The sequence below is a fragment of the Hirundo rustica genome, chromosome 3, assembly GCF_015227805.2.
Source record: "Hirundo rustica isolate bHirRus1 chromosome 3, bHirRus1.pri.v3, whole genome shotgun sequence".
NCBI classification, from domain to species: domain Eukaryota; kingdom Metazoa; phylum Chordata; class Aves; order Passeriformes; family Hirundinidae; genus Hirundo; species Hirundo rustica.
In genome coordinates this window covers 65,767,606-65,783,114 of record NC_053452.1, presented here as the reverse complement: position 1 = coordinate 65,783,114, position 15,509 = coordinate 65,767,606, and the positions used below count along the sequence as shown (strand labels likewise).

Here is a 15,509-nt window from a genome sequence, read left to right as displayed (position 1 = left end):
TATGGATTTCCTTTCCCTCATAGACCATTTTACACTAGCTCATGAATGTGGTGGGATTTCCTTAAGGATATGTCAACAGTAACATCCCAGGATGTTTTTTCTATGTATCTCTGTTGCTGCATTATTTTTGTCAGTCTGAAATATACAAGGTGCCTACACTGGTGTCCATCACCAGGAAAATTCCTGGCAGCAGCTCATTCCTCTTTGGGTGCATTACAGTGTGGAACAAGTACTCTGCTAGTGTGTTGGAACTACAATGTGGGCCAGCAGAGCCTTAAATCTGGGAGGTGTTGAGTCAAGGCTTCCAGACATATGATTTAATATATCTATCATCAGCAAGCAAAGTTTCAACTCACCTGCTGTAAAAAGAAAAAAACACTGACAAGGGCATTAATGCCAACTTGTTATGCTTCTTGTTCTCCCTCAAGCACATCAGCCTTTAGTAGGCATTACAATTTTTCAGTTTCCATCTCTTGTGCCAGTGGATGTGAGTTGCAGCACTGTAATTTAAAATAGCAAACACATACTATGCAGCCTAAAATAATGAGAAATTTAGAACAACTGTATGGGCAGATGGTTTTATAGTTCCAGCATTCAAAAGAAGATATAATGCTATTCAGTCTTGAATTAAAAAAGGCAGGGATCCTTTGAACTCATCCAGCTATTGGGCAGTCCTCATTATAAACAATGAGGTCCATATCTTTGGCAAAGCACTAATATCTTTTTTTAGAACGGCTGAAATTAAATGAACACAGAGATCTTATGAATTTTGAAGAGAACTATTTTCATGAAACCATGCAGCAAAAATTGATGCTAAGAGGGTGAATAGATCTCTTATTTGTGACAATTGATAATACATGTGACTGCATCATTTAGAGGTGTTAGATTAATTTTTCTTTAGAGAGACCTTTGTTCAATAGAATAATTGTAGAATGATATGCAATATCTGATTAGTTCCAAGAGAATTAACTTTTTCATTATAATTTCAAAAGAGTGACCAGCAGCAGTGTTTCTCCTGTCCTTAACAGGATACCAGGAACTGAAAGGCAATAAGCAGTTAGAAATCAGAAATCATCCCGTGAATTTCCAATGAGCCTTAGCCTTTCAGTTATGCAGAGGACAATTACTGCATTTTTGTAACTTCAATGAAGTTCACTAAAGTCATAACACTAAAGAACTTGTATCCTCTTCTGCTTGTATCCTATTCCGCCAGACCTGAGCTCCTGATTTACAACAGTGCAGTCATCAGGCTTTGCAGGAAGACTGAGGGGAAAATAGTGATTAAAACATTCCTTTCCCAGGACAGATTGCCTTGCTTACATAATTGATTATTTGTCAGAATTTAATTCCTGTTCTGTTTCCATGATAACACTGAGGTAAGTGACAAAAGAGTGATCTATGTGTTTTGGTGCTGAATCTTGCCTGGGAAGACATGGGTTTCTTTCTCAGTTTTGCTCCAGATTTCCACCGTTGCCTTGTGCAAGTCACTAAGTCACTTTTGGATCTCCTAAAAGCTGTGGCCAGACAGTGGAGTTGAAGGGATTCGTAGAACCCAAATTAATTCCACTAAACTGGAAAACAGGAAAAGGCAAATGATTAAAAAGAAGGTAAGCAGCTGTATTTCTTTACATGACAGAGATATCTTTACACTCCTAGTACATCTTGTTTTGTTTTCTGAGGTTACATATAACCCAACTTTTCTCAAATGACTCCATATTGCTTTTTATTCAGCCTTTACAATTTGCTCAGCTTTTCTAAGCATTGATCTAATGAGACCTTTGAGAAGAAATCAGCAAGAAGAGGAAAGCTCTGACCTATTCCTATTTACGGTACCATCTGTTCATCCCTGCTAGCGTATTGCTCATGCCCAACATGTTTTCCTTTCCTTTTACCTTGAAAACTAAATTTAAAAGCCTTCATTGTCAGAGAATATAGGTTTATTGTCAATATGCCAAACAATCAAGGAATATAGCTTCTCTCCCCAGTAACATTTTGCCGTTCTGCACAATTGTCACACTGCGCTGCTGGCCTGGGCTATTGGAGAGCTGGGTCATTGCATCTTCATGAGGGACATTGTAGCGACAAATGGTTGAATTTCTTCCCAGCTCTTTTTACATTAAGAAATGTAGAAACGTATTTTCCTAAATCAATTTTCCTCCCAGGATTTCAGTTCCGTTGGGTGTATTCTTACTCTTTTACGACACAGTCCACAAGGAGGTAGATTCTCTGGGAGTTTTCCCATTGATTTCATTATTTACATTGTTTCGCTTCACATTATTGACTCCTGCACACTGTAGCTCTGACCCTCAGGCTGAAAACTTCTTCTGTCAGGAACACCTCATTTTCAATGAGAGTGGAAATTTCTGAGACCAGAAATATTACTGTGGCTTGAGTCAAAGCAAAGCAGCAATCTATATGTTCCTGCTTATTCTGCACATTTTACAGCTCCCAGAAAACACATACGAACACAGATTTACATTTTTATTTAGCCATCTTTTAATTTAATCTCTCCATCCTTCAGTAAGTTAAGCTTTCTTCATGTTTTTTCCTCCCCTGTTTCTCCGCAACAGCTCTAGCAGGCTAAACATTGGCATCTGTTGCTCCAGCAAATATTTTGTGGTTTTCCTAGTATCTGCAGGTGGCTGCACTTGGCTGCAACTCCCAGTCCTACTCTGACAGAAAGATATAGAAGTAATAGCATACAGAAGTAGCATGGTCTGGAGAAAAAAAAACACCTTTTGGGGAGTTCATACCTCTCAGACATAACACCCTGGATATTTTACTTTCTATGAAAATTTTTGAGATTTCTTCTCTTTTCTTAGTTTATACTGAGAGAAAAATTAGATTTTTTTGTGTGCATTTTATTTATTTGGATTGAAGGCAATAGCAGTGAGTAGTATGAGGGCATTCACACCGAATGGAAATCCTAATAATCTATTGTAGTCCAGGGAAAAGGCCTTTTCCTATCCACATCTGATACAAGCACAGAACTGCTCAGCTGCAGGGGAGCAGAGATCTCTTGTATCTCTGAATCAGACAACAAAACCCCTAACTTCCCTTCCCTTCTTCCACGGGAGACACTGGGGGATCTTTCCCAATGTCTTTCTACAATTCTGCATTTATTTTTTTAACCCAAGTTTTATGCTTTATTTTCTCCCCTAGTCAGGTCTCTGAATTTGGTTTCTGTCTCTGACAATGGTTCACCGTGCACCTTTGGACAGTTTCTTGATACATTTTTGCATCTGCTGCCTTTAAAAGAAGGGTAAAATATCCCCAGTTTCCCCTGAAATGCTTTATAATTATTGTAATAGCTGCATTTTGATGTAAACTTGTAAATAAATGGAAGAATGCAGAGTATAACTATAAATATGCCAACAGGTTCTTAGCTGAATTTAATTCCATTTTAAATAAGTAGGTATTTATTGCTTCTTGTGTCTTTGCTTTCTATAGGGGAGTAACAATGATAACACTACAGTGTATATTAGATAGATGGATAGATGCACATGTTTGTGTTTGGGAATATGGTGTTTTGTTTTTTTTTTTTTTGGCTTCTTGCAGTGTTTTTTTTCAGCAGTTTGTTTTTGTTTGTTTTTAAACAAAAAACCCAAAGACAAAACCAACCAAATGAAAAAGCACAACGAGTTATTTCAGAACGGGAAAAATAAACACTCCCAATCATTTATGTTTATTTCCCAGGTGGCAACCATGAAGTTGTTACTACACAAGGTCTTAATATTTCTGCACTTTATTACTCTAAGTACTAAGTTTTGGTTGATTTTTCCCACTGTGTTTGCCACACAGCTTACAGATATTAGTGTCATTTACTTGTAGTTGAAAAATCTACATGTGATTTTAAGGGATGATTTTTGAGGCAGGGTTGAGCAAGAAGTGAACCATAGCAAAGTCCACGTGAATTACAATACACTCATGTATGATGCATTTCTCTGTCCACTGGGTTTTGTTGCCTTTAGAGGCTTTGTGTTGCACTTTGTACTAAAAGCAGAGATAGTTAAGGCAGTTTCTGAGTGCTGTGTGATCAAATACATTGTAAACCTTTACCAGATGAACTATTAATTCTTTCTTTTTACAATTCCATTTCCTGAGAGAGAAAATATTTTGGTCTCAGGAGTCTTTGCATCATCTGTGGTGTTTCACTTGATGAGGATGGCGAGATCCTCAGATGATATTGAAGAACACCTTCCCTCTGATACTGCATTATTGGAGCCAGCAGAAGTTTTACTTTTGGAGAAAAACAGGCACAGAGGTGGCAGTGAACACAAGCAGTGCTCCACTGATCCTCTGGCTGTGATTTCTGGGCAAGAGCCTCCTAAACTCACTGAGATGATGGGACATGAACATATTTTCCCTGGCTTTACTGCATCAAGGATATCAGCCTGTCTGCTGCATAGGAAAACTCATGTGTTGTGCATCTCATGTGTGGTGCATGTCTGTGTTGGAGATTTGAGCTGGCAGGTGTGTGAAGGTACCCAGAGATCTGGTGCACAGTAACCTGCCACAAAGTGTATTGCTTTTACTCTGTGACAGTGAGGAAAACAGCGAGCTCAGAAAGAGATACTGAAGCTGCTTATTGTGCAACTCGGTGTCTTGTCTCCTTCCTACAGTGCCACTGAGCTGTCCTGAGAGCTGTGGAGCGACCAGAAAAGTTTAATGCATGTTGCCACCTAGAAGCATTGTGCAAAGACGGTTCTGGCAACGCAACAAGTTGCTTTCTCAGGTAGACCCAGGTGGGTATCTGCAGACAAGGTTGTTCATGTGGTTGGCCAGTTTTTGTGGGAGGACAGAGATAGTGCTGAAGGCACTCTTGCCCCTGATGTGTTGCAGCTGTGTTAATTACCGAAGAGTGGGAACAGCCTTGCCCTCACAGCTATGGGTGATAAGAGTGAGTCAGTCAGTTGGAGTTTGCTGATTATGCTGCAAAGAGGAAGGGACAGGAAGCAGCAAGCTTGAAATGCAGAAAGAAAAGAAGAGAAGGAGAGAAAGAGCCAGAGCTGTGTGGGGTTGTTCATAGTACTGCAACATAGCAAAGGTGTGGAAGACTTTTTAAATAACATGGGACTTCAATGTAGGGAAGGTACTTTAGGTAACGAGGTACTGATATTTGAGGCCCCCTGAAGTATTTAAAGAGGCACTTTTGAGTGCTGTGGCCATCTTGACAACAACGATGACAAGTTTTGACACATGCTGTGTTTATAATGTGCTGATGCTCCAGTGTGGTTGGTCTCAGGGGTGTAATGAATGATAGCATTCAGTTCAATGGTTTAAGTTATAGTTAATTATAGAATAGAAATTCCATAATTAGACATGTTAAACTTTTCAATTCTTTTGATATGCTGAAAAACTTCACATCCTTTTCATGTTGTGTTTTTGTGCGTTTGTGGCTTTTTTTTTTTTTTTTTTTTTTTTTTTTTTTTTTTTTTTTTTCCACATCCCCCTCCTTCCAGCATTCTCTTTTGGCCTCTCAAATGCTTAGGGCAGTACAAAGTAAGTAATAAATAGATCAAGGCTCTTTGGTATTGTAAAGATGTGAAACTCTTCCCATAATCCCATGAGGGTATCATATACTATCATTCATTAAAAAATCCTGTGGTAAGATTAGATATTTAAGATTTTACTTCATTCACATTAAAAGTCAAAGGCGTGCCTTTAACACTGCCAGTGATTTTAATGGAGGCAGCTTTAAAATTTAAAAAAATGCTGTATCTTTTCAAAATTTGAGAGTATCTGGTTCTGATTATAAAAGGTTGTAAATTTATTCTGATTATTAAAGCATTTTAAATTTGAGCTATAAAATATTAATTGTGCTTATTCCTTAAGTCAAATGTACTTTATATCTGTTTCTATGGTGATGATAGTATAATGCACAGGGAATGTTAACAGGCTGAAGCAGACTGGATCCTGAGGTGATCTGAACAGCTCCTGGAAGGGCTGAGGGTCCTTATCTCCTGGCAGCAATAGAGTGGAACATATCAAAGGAAAAACATTGCAGCTTACAGGGTAAGTTCTTGCAACTTTTGCCAATTAGGAGTGGAATCTGTTGTTCTGCTTATGATCCTGTTAGAAGTAGCCAGAAGTAACTCCACAGCAAGTGACAACACCAAATGTAAAAATCCCAGTCTGGGTGGCACAACAGGGTCTTGTTTCCTACTGGAGTTTACACACTTAATGCTTGTCAGCATGGATGCTTACCTGTCTGACATGAAAATAGCTACTCAAAGCACCACTAATCCCCAGAAATGCATTCCAGTGTTGCTGGCATGCAGTGAAAATGAGCAGGATAGGACTTACAGCTGAAGTGTCACTCAGCAAGCCAGGGAGAAGTGGATTTTCCTTCTGTTTTCAAACAACTTGTAACTGAAGTGAAGCTACTTCATTAATTCATTCTCTACCCCACTCTCTCCCTTCTTCTAGAACTTGCTCCCAATTTGTTTTCTATCATGGCCAGAATTTGTTTCCAATTAAATATGAACTCTTCTTTTAATAAATATTAAGTATATGAAAAAAGAATAGGAGACATTCTTTCCTACCTGAGTTGGATCCAAGGCATTCAGGATGACATACACAAAAACTCATCCCAAATATTTTTATATGTGTCTTATATGCATACCTGTTAGGAGCTCATTTCTTCTTCAGAAAACAAAAACTGGGATTGGATAGAAAATGTTCAGAGGACCTTGGCTTAGGAGTATTTTTACTTTAGTTCTCTGTTAAATGAAACAAGGATTTTTTAGTATTTTAATTATAATTGTATATAGAGTATTGAAATTTAGTTAATAGATACTATATTTTTGACAAATTATATTGATATATATGTCTTTAAGACATACATGGACCAATGGTCCAATTTAATAAAAAACTGAAACTTGATTTATTTGAGAAAATACTGCGAAAAAATAATTCATCTGAGATTTTAATCCCTTTGTGTCTGGATGGTTCATTATTCCATGCCCTGCAAGAGATGTCCCAAACCCCAGGTTTACCCTTCACACTAGTGTGAAAATGACTCAGATTTTTTAGGTTAAATATGGGGATATTTAAGGAGGTTTGTGGAAGGTACAGTATAGCTAGAGGGGCAATTTTATAAAATTGTATTTCTCTCTTGTGCTCCTGCCAGACAGTAGAAGTAGTAGGAAGTGGTTCTGTTGTTCATGAAGGCAGGTTAAATTTCATTCACCAAAACAACTTAGTTGAAACCCTGCAAATATTAGGAAAATGTGATGCCTATTAAGATGAAAAAGACTTGTCTTTTATCTGCTGTTTCAAATTTTGGTATAAAAATACAGGTGTAAAGAAGTGTGAAGGTTGGAAAAGGTTTGTGTGTTTTTTTTTTTTTTTTAAACAGACACTTGCCATCTTAGTGAAAAGCAGACAGGTATTTATAAGCTTTTGAGTGAAGTGTTTATCACAGGCACTGAAACAAAAGGGTGCTGAATTCTAAATTGCAAACCTGGTCAGGAATTGATGGTTGGACTGTGCCTTTTTAAGCCTTTTACAAGAGCTACGATATACCTTCGTGACTACTAGTGTCAGAGGAAAACATGACATAGGCATCTCTCTAAGGTCCTTGCATATGAAAAATAAACGCACAGTTAAATCCATTTAAATGTGATAACATTTTTGTTATCTCTTTTTTTAGTTCTCAGGCTTTCTGCCTGAGAGCTCTGCCACTCATCTGTACAGAACTAAACCACCACTGTTTTTGTAATTGCTTTGAGCCTATGGCTTCCTTACGGAAAGTTCCAGAGCAGAAGTCTCATGCTTCCATGTGCTGTGGAAAGGCAGGGCTCAAGTGGTGCTGGCAGTGACTGAGCAATGGAATTATCCTGCCCAGTGACAGGTGAAGGGGTCGGGGGCATACCAACGAGCTTGGTTTTTATGAGCCTCTAAACTCCACATGTAATTAAAGAGACTTCATATTTAATAGTATTTATCTTCTGTGTCAGATAACACTTGTTAAAACTCATCAGCTTTTCATTACCGAGATCATTAATACTATTGGTGATACTGTGACTTGAATAGCTCTTGGCTTGTTTGTCACAGCTTTGAATTGACTTTCTAATGACTAATTCAGTTGTAAATTTGCCTTTTCAAGAAAAAAAACCCAGAAGCATCAGACTTATTACTTACCTCAAATTCTTTTATTGACATTTCCTTTTAATGTAAGGCAATATTAAGCCAGTGATTTTAGGGGGAAGCTCTCTTTAGAAGGTCATATTTTCAAAGAGGTAGCATGATGCCCAATGGAGCAGCTTTTTTGTGCATCCAAGTTTTGCTGACCTTCCCATCTGTTTCCCCTGCTGTGATAGGAGACCTGGCAAAAGGACCAGATCTTGTTTTTTCCTGCATGTGCACACTTTTGCCTGCTAACCTTTGCATTACTACCCCTATGTGTGATGGAAAGGACAAAATTGTGCTGGGCTGGTAGGCAGGAAACCTGCCTGCTCTGTGCCTCCAGTTTTATTGGCAGACTGAGCAATGGAGCTACTGAGACTGCTGCTATTTTAGAGCAGAAGGATAGGTTAAAAGATTTTTTTTGTGCTTCTTTTTTTTTTTTTTTTTTTTAAATCTTTACCTACAACAAGCCCTCAATATCAAATTGATCTTGTACAAGGCTTTAGAAGGACAGGTAATCTTAGATTTTAAGGCCAGAAGTAGACCAGTAAGCCACTGAGTTTCATGTCTTATGGTTATTAAGGTGTTTATTCCCTGTCTTTAGCTAGAGCTAGACCTTTGATTAATGCACAACTCCTGGAAGACATCAAGGAATGGCAATCATCAAGTTTTCCTCTTAGGTTTCTTGTTGTTTGTTTATATATATGTTTTTTTAATTATTCATCACTTTAATGCTTCTTTCGGTTTTGGGATTTTTTTTTTTTTTAATAAGCGTGTATCTGTGTGTGAATGTTGCTCCACAGTTTCTGGACTTGAAAGACCACCTCTGCACTGAGAAACTGATTTAATCACTATAATTACACGTGCCATGTGAAGTGCAATGTTCCTGTCACCTGCCAGTGTGGGCAGATATGACTCAAGGAAATGCTTTGATTTGCAGGTCTACTCCATCAGAGTGCTTATACTGCTTATAATTTATTAGATTGCAAGTTACTTGTGAGAAGCCTGTGGAGACTTTGCTAAAAAAAAAAAAGCTTAACAGGAAATTCAGAACCCCCACTCTGACACAAGCTGTTGAATGTGCTTGCAGGTTGAGAAGAGACGGCAAGGGGATTGCCACTACATGTCATTGCATGACATGAAGAATGAAGTATTTTAGGAGCCTCTGGTTGGTACAGATAAGCCAAAGCATTCTAGATGCAAAGAGTATATCCTCAAATATGGCTGTACTAGATGACAGCTTAATGACAGTTCTGAGCCAGCTTTAACTATTGTCTTGTCAGAAAGCACAAGGTTATACACTGGAAGAATACTGCTTTTGAGGAGGAGGTCAAATCTGAAAAGGAAGAACATCACCAAAGTGCATTGTAGTCAGAAGGTGATTGATAGAGGCAAAATAATTCAGCTGAGACGTGCAGCCCATTTCCTTGGCATGACTGTGAACTGGAGCTGAAACTTCCCAGAGGCATCCTTTCTCAGGGTGAGAGCCAAGCCAAAAAGACCATCCAGGCTTGCAGCTGAATCCAGCATGGATCAGCACTGTAGTTCTGGCCCAATAAAACTTTCAGGACCAGACTTAAATTTATGGACTTTGGTAGTGCTCTGCTGGAGCATGGGGGGAGGTGTGAGGGAGTGGTGAGCTCTGACTACTGCAGTGTTTGCTGTGATTGTGTTGGGTGATCCCATCACTTTCATTTGCACAGGGTGTCTAGCTAGGGAGGGGGCAGAGGGAAGCTTTCCTGTAGCACATGGGGAGAGCAAGTCAGTTTGGTGGAAAACCCTGAGGATTAGGTTTTGTTAGTCAGTTTGCTAACTGAGAGGGCTAAATAGTGTTTATGCTGCTGTAATCTCAGTAGTACAGAAGAAGTTTGTTTCTCTTTGTTGCCAAGATGTAGTTTAACTTATTCACAAAGACCCTCTTCAGTTAAAGGACTTCACATGCAAAGACAGACAAGCATCGTTTGGCCATTAATTGTATTGAATGAGGAGGTAAAATGCGATCTCAGTGTTGCTGAACTATTTATTTTGGTTGTTGTTGTTGTTTAATGCCAGCTCCATGGAGAACTCTGGTATACTTCATATATCCCTACGTCATACATTTCATGATGAAGTAGGATATTAAGGAAGTGAAACAGCCACAAAGATCTGCATGCAGTTGAAGTTTTGTTGTATATAGGGAAGTAGAACTACAGGTCTGTCCTAAAGATATACAAGCTGGAGTGTAGGCTCTCAGTGAAAGTCAGACTGATTTGACTGACATCTGTGTGAAAACGAAGTGCTTGGTGTTGGAAAATGGAGGTGCACTGGTGGATTTTCAGTGAAAAGGCACCTTGAGTGGGAAGGTTAACTCCTTTGTTTGGTCACATTAAAAGAATAACAGAAGTTACTAATCAGAGAGGTAATGGGCCCACAGAAAATGAACAAACTAGATGAAAACCATGGCCTTTGATGTGGGAGCAGATTGCAAGATTTTATCTTGCAAAACTATCAAATATTGAACAAGTAAATAGCTCATAATTAGAAAAGTGCTATAATAATGACAGTCATTTTAGTCAAGATGAAATAAAATACCTCTAACTGTGATAAATCAGCCTGTTACAACCTTGATTCTAGTAGTGTCAGCGGGTTTTTGCAAGAGACATCCATGACAAATAGAGAACAGCCTAGACAGAATGTGGCAAATTAAAGAGAAAAAGCAGCACCATAGGAAAAATTATCTATCACTAACATTTGCTCTCATGAGTGGAGATTAGAAAAACAACAATATGAACTCATTAAGTTCCATCACTGCAGAGAAAAGAACTGCTACCTTCTAGGGTGCATATATACTTTTGTGTGCAGACAATGTGAACCATCACATGAACTTCTGTAGAGCTGTCTTCTACTAAAAAAAAAAAAGAAGAAAAAAAAAGGAAGAAAAAAAAAAAAGAGCTGGAATTTCCATACACACAGTTGACATACTAACAGCGTCCCATGCAAACCCACTACTAAGGGTTTACTGTGGGATTCATCTCCAGAGTAAGATACCTAACTGAATATGTCAAAACACAAACTTGGATAAAATACAAATAGGTATCATAATCTGGAGACAAGTCATAGAATCATGGAATAATTTAGGTTGCAAAAGACCTTTAGGATCATTGAGTCCAGCCATTAACTCAGCGCTGCCAAGTCCACCATAAAATCATGTCCCTAAGTGACGCATCTACACATTTTTTGAATACCTCTAGGGATGGTGACTTCACCACTTCCCTGGACAATCTCGATGTTCTAATGTTTGATAACTCTTTCACTGAAGAGGTTGTTCTAATATCCAGTCTAAACCTACCCTGGCACAACTTAAATCCATTTCTTCTCATTCTGTCACTTGTTTTTTGGGAGAAGAGAGTGACTCTCACCTCACTACAGCCTCCCTAGTGTAGGGAACAATAAGGTCACCTCTGACCCTCCTTTTCTCCAGGCTAAACATCTTTAGCTCGTGTTGGGGGTTACGTTTTCCTATGGAATTTTTCCCCTCATAAGTTACTAAGAGACTAAATACTGATGCTTAAAGGGCGCTTGACCCACACAAAAGAAGTAGATCACTTAGTTTAGGGGGGAGGAAAAGGTTCAGGGGCTCTGGGAGCTGAGGGTGGTTTTTTCTGCTCTTGGTTTGGGAGAGGACGGTTGGGTGACTGTTGGCTGTGTGAGGAGTCCACTGTTAACGGAGCGTCTGGTTCTGGTAATTCTATCATCTGCTGGAGCGCCCAGGAATTCGGAGCTCCTCGCCTGCCCTGCTGGAGCTGGGTCAGCCCTGCCCAGCTGTTGCAGCTTCTTCAGCACTGCTCATTTTGCTGGGACCCTCCCCTGACCCCCTTGCCTGCTGGGACAGCCCACTGTTTCCAGTCATCAGCCCCAGAGTTTCCACCGTTTGGGCTTGGTGCTCTCGGGGTCCCAAGATATCAGACTGCCCGGGACTTGTGAGACAAAGCCCCTTGGGGTTCTTGGTTCTGTTTATTATTATTATTATTGCTGTTGTTTGTTGATCCTGTTATATTTACTAGTAAAGGACTGTTATTACTTTCCCCATAGCTCTGATTGAAAAGTTTATTTTAATCTTCCAAATTATAATAACTTGGAGGGAAGGGATTGGAATTCCCCATTCCTAGAGAGGCCCTGCCTCTCCCTAGCAGATACCTGTCTTTTCAAACCAAAACAAGGTAGTTCAAGCCACTCCTCACAAGACTTGTTCTCCAGACCCTTCACCAGCTTTGTTGCCTTTCTCTGGTCATACTCCAGTAGCAAAATGTTTTTCTTGTAGTGAGGAGCCTAAAACTGAACACAGGATTTGAGGTGTGGCCTCACTGGCACTGAGTACTGTGCAGCAATCACTGCCCTGGTCCCATGGGCCAGGATGTCATTAGCCTTCTTGGCCACCTGGGCACAGCAGACACATTCAGCTGGCTGTTGACCACGTTCTTTTCCTCTGGGCAGTTTTCTAGCTACTCTTCCCCCAGCCTATGTGAAGTTGTTGTAACCCAAGGGCAGGACATGTCACTTGGCCTTGTTGAGCCTCATCCCAAGGCCCAAGGATCTAGCCTGTCCAGATCCCTCCACAAAGCTGTCCTGCCCTCCAGCAGATCAGCACTCCTGCCTGCAAGCTGACTGAGGGAACACTCCATTTTACAATCCAGAGCATTGATCCGGATATTAAACAGGACTGGTCCCAACACCGAGCCTTGGGGAACACCACTTGTGTCTGCTGCCCACTGGAAGTAACCCTATTGTCTTGGGTTAAGTAACCTAAAAATGTGTATTCTATTTCATCTGTTGAAAGCTGTTTTTTGGAAGATGTTTTATCCTTCTCTTGTAACTCCAGGGGGGAGGATGCCTCCTGATAATGGCCCAGCCATTAAAACCAGGTCGGGCAGTGTTTCTTATCTCTTTCACCACCCCTCCATCCTCCAGGGGGACATCTTCTGATAATGGGCCATTAGGGCCCACCAATGACATGACACATTCCATCATCCCATTGTGAGATGCTCCACCCAGTCGGGGAGGAGCCAACTGTTCCTAGCTAGATAAAAACTGAGACTGAAGGACACAAGGTATCCCGTTTTTCTACTGGATGCCTGGAGGAAGACCAGACCCATCTCATCACCACTGGACTTTCTGCAGGACCATCTCTACTCCACAGAACCACATCTGTTACTCCAGGAGGACTTATCTGGACTGCATCCAACACCCTGGCCATCAAAGTGCCAGGTCATATCTCTGACTCTGTCAGTTTTTTTTTTGTTTTTTTTTTTTTTTTTTTTTTTTTTTTTTTTTTTTTTTTTTTTTTTTTTTTTTAAATATATATATATATATATTCCTAGTAAAGAACTGTTACTCCTACTCCCGTATCTTTGCCTGAAAGCCCCTAATTGCAAAATTATAATAATTTGGAGGGAAGGGGGTTTACATTCTCCATTCCATGGGAAACTCTGGCTTTCCCTGGCAGATACCTGTCTTTCAAAACCAAGACACCCATTCATCTCCACTCTCTGGGCCCGGCCATCCAGCCAGCTTTTTACCCAGTGAAGTGGGTAAAACCCTGGCCAAGCCATGAGCAGCCAGATTGTCCAGAGTAATGCTTTGGGAAATGGCGTCAAAGGCTTTACTAAAGTGCATAAACCACATCCACAACCTTTCCCTCACCCAATGAGTAAGTCACCCTGTCATAGACGATCAAGTTAGTCCTGTCCCTTCAGCTCTGATGCAAAGTAATCAAAGCCTGAGCCTTGGTGGTACTGAAAAGTGTGAGGTAACAGTCATAATATTTTAGAAAGCAGCTGTAGTTGCAGGGTTGTTTGTTAATATACTGGTGGAAATTGAGAAGTCTAATGATGGGGCAGCATAAAAATATGGAAGGTTAAAAAAAATAGCAATATTGAAATGGAGCTTTCATTGTAAACTCATTTCTTAAATTGTGTGAAAAAAAACGTTGATGATGGTGAGAATTTGCTCTGTATTATGGTCTGAACTAATAAAATGTCACAATAATGTTGGGAAATAGAAGATTTTAGCTCCCATTTTATGAGTCATCTGAGTTTTCAAAATAATGAGTGTTATTAGCATCTACATTGCTTAGGGCTGGATGGAAGTTTACATATGTGACCTTCGTATCTTATGGTTTAACGCAGATGATTCTCAACTGTATACTCATAATACCATCTGTAAGAAGATGTAAAGAAAGGGGATTTTTGACCCTATGCCCATTCAAGTTAAGGAAAAAAAATCCCCCTTGACTTGAGCAAGGTAGGTTTCTAGTTTCTTCCTGTGCTTCAGTATTCTTGTTTGCATCATGTTATCCAAGATGCCAAAGTCTCCTCTTATAAGTCTTCAGTGACTACCTCATTGCCCTCTGCCTTCTACCCTGCATACTAATTTACCTGTCTGTGAGCAGAGTAAGAAAACAGCAGGAAGAGAGGGAAAAGAAGAAAGGGTGTTTTTGTTGAGATAGCTCAAATACCTAGTGCTGGAGAGAAAGAAAACCACACTTGCTGAAGAATGAAAACTCACTAAATCATTTGGTTTCTGTAGGATGGTCTCACTTGCCCATTTGGAAGAAAGGAAACTCCTCTTTGACTGACTCCAAGAGCTCCCTGGGGCTGCTCATATGTCCTCCTTGCTCTTCTCTCTTTGAGTGGTGGAGCCTCAGGGCTTGTGGCAAAAAGCCCTGCTGTGTCCCATTTCTTGGCCTGGCACCTGTGTGCCTAGGGCTTCTGTCACCGAGACACACAAAGCAATCACACGCAGACAAGAGATTTTCGCAGAGGTTCTTCTGATCCAGCTCCCAGCTGAAAGAGCGGAGAGAAGAAGACCCCTTTGTTTATTTTTTTACTTTTTATACATTTGTGGGTCTAGCAGAAGATTGGCTTTTTGGGGTTTCCACCCCTCAGCCTCAGTGGCTAGACAAATTGTCAGTTACAATTGTTTTCAGGTTAGAAATATGCAAACAAAGGACAGAGAATGAAAAACAAAGGATTTGTTTATATTACTTCTGTGGGAAAGGTAGAAAACTGCTCTAATATTCTACAGCAACTAAAAGATCTGACTCCATTTATGAAAATCAAAAGGCTAATAAAGAAACTCAGAAAAACCAGGGTAACAGGCTTCCCAACTCAGCCATGCTCAGAACTCAGGGACTGCCCCTTGTCCCTCTGCAAAAAGGCATCATCTGTGTCAGTGGCAGGGTCTTACTGCTCCCCTCGAGTTTTTGAGTTAGGGTTTCCAATTTTTACTTTTAATGCAAGTCTTGCTCAGCTGGTCCCTTTCATTTTTCCTGCTGGGAACACACTGGTGGTGTTGACTGTGCAAAGAGAAATGCACTAGCTGATTTCTTCCATAAGTTGCTA

At 40.0% G+C, this 15,509-nt stretch overlaps 1 long non-coding RNA gene across 1 annotated transcript; it reads left to right on the top strand.

The window, feature by feature from the left end:
* The first annotated feature begins 4,920 nt into the window (after window positions 1-4,920).
* LOC120750775 (uncharacterized) lies at window positions 4,921-10,605 on the top strand. The gene is made up of 3 exons (XR_005700139.2): window positions 4,921-5,047; window positions 5,874-6,015; window positions 9,221-10,605. It is a non-coding gene; the product is annotated as an uncharacterized LOC120750775 (long non-coding RNA).
* Window positions 10,606-15,509: the final 4,904 nt, after the last annotated feature.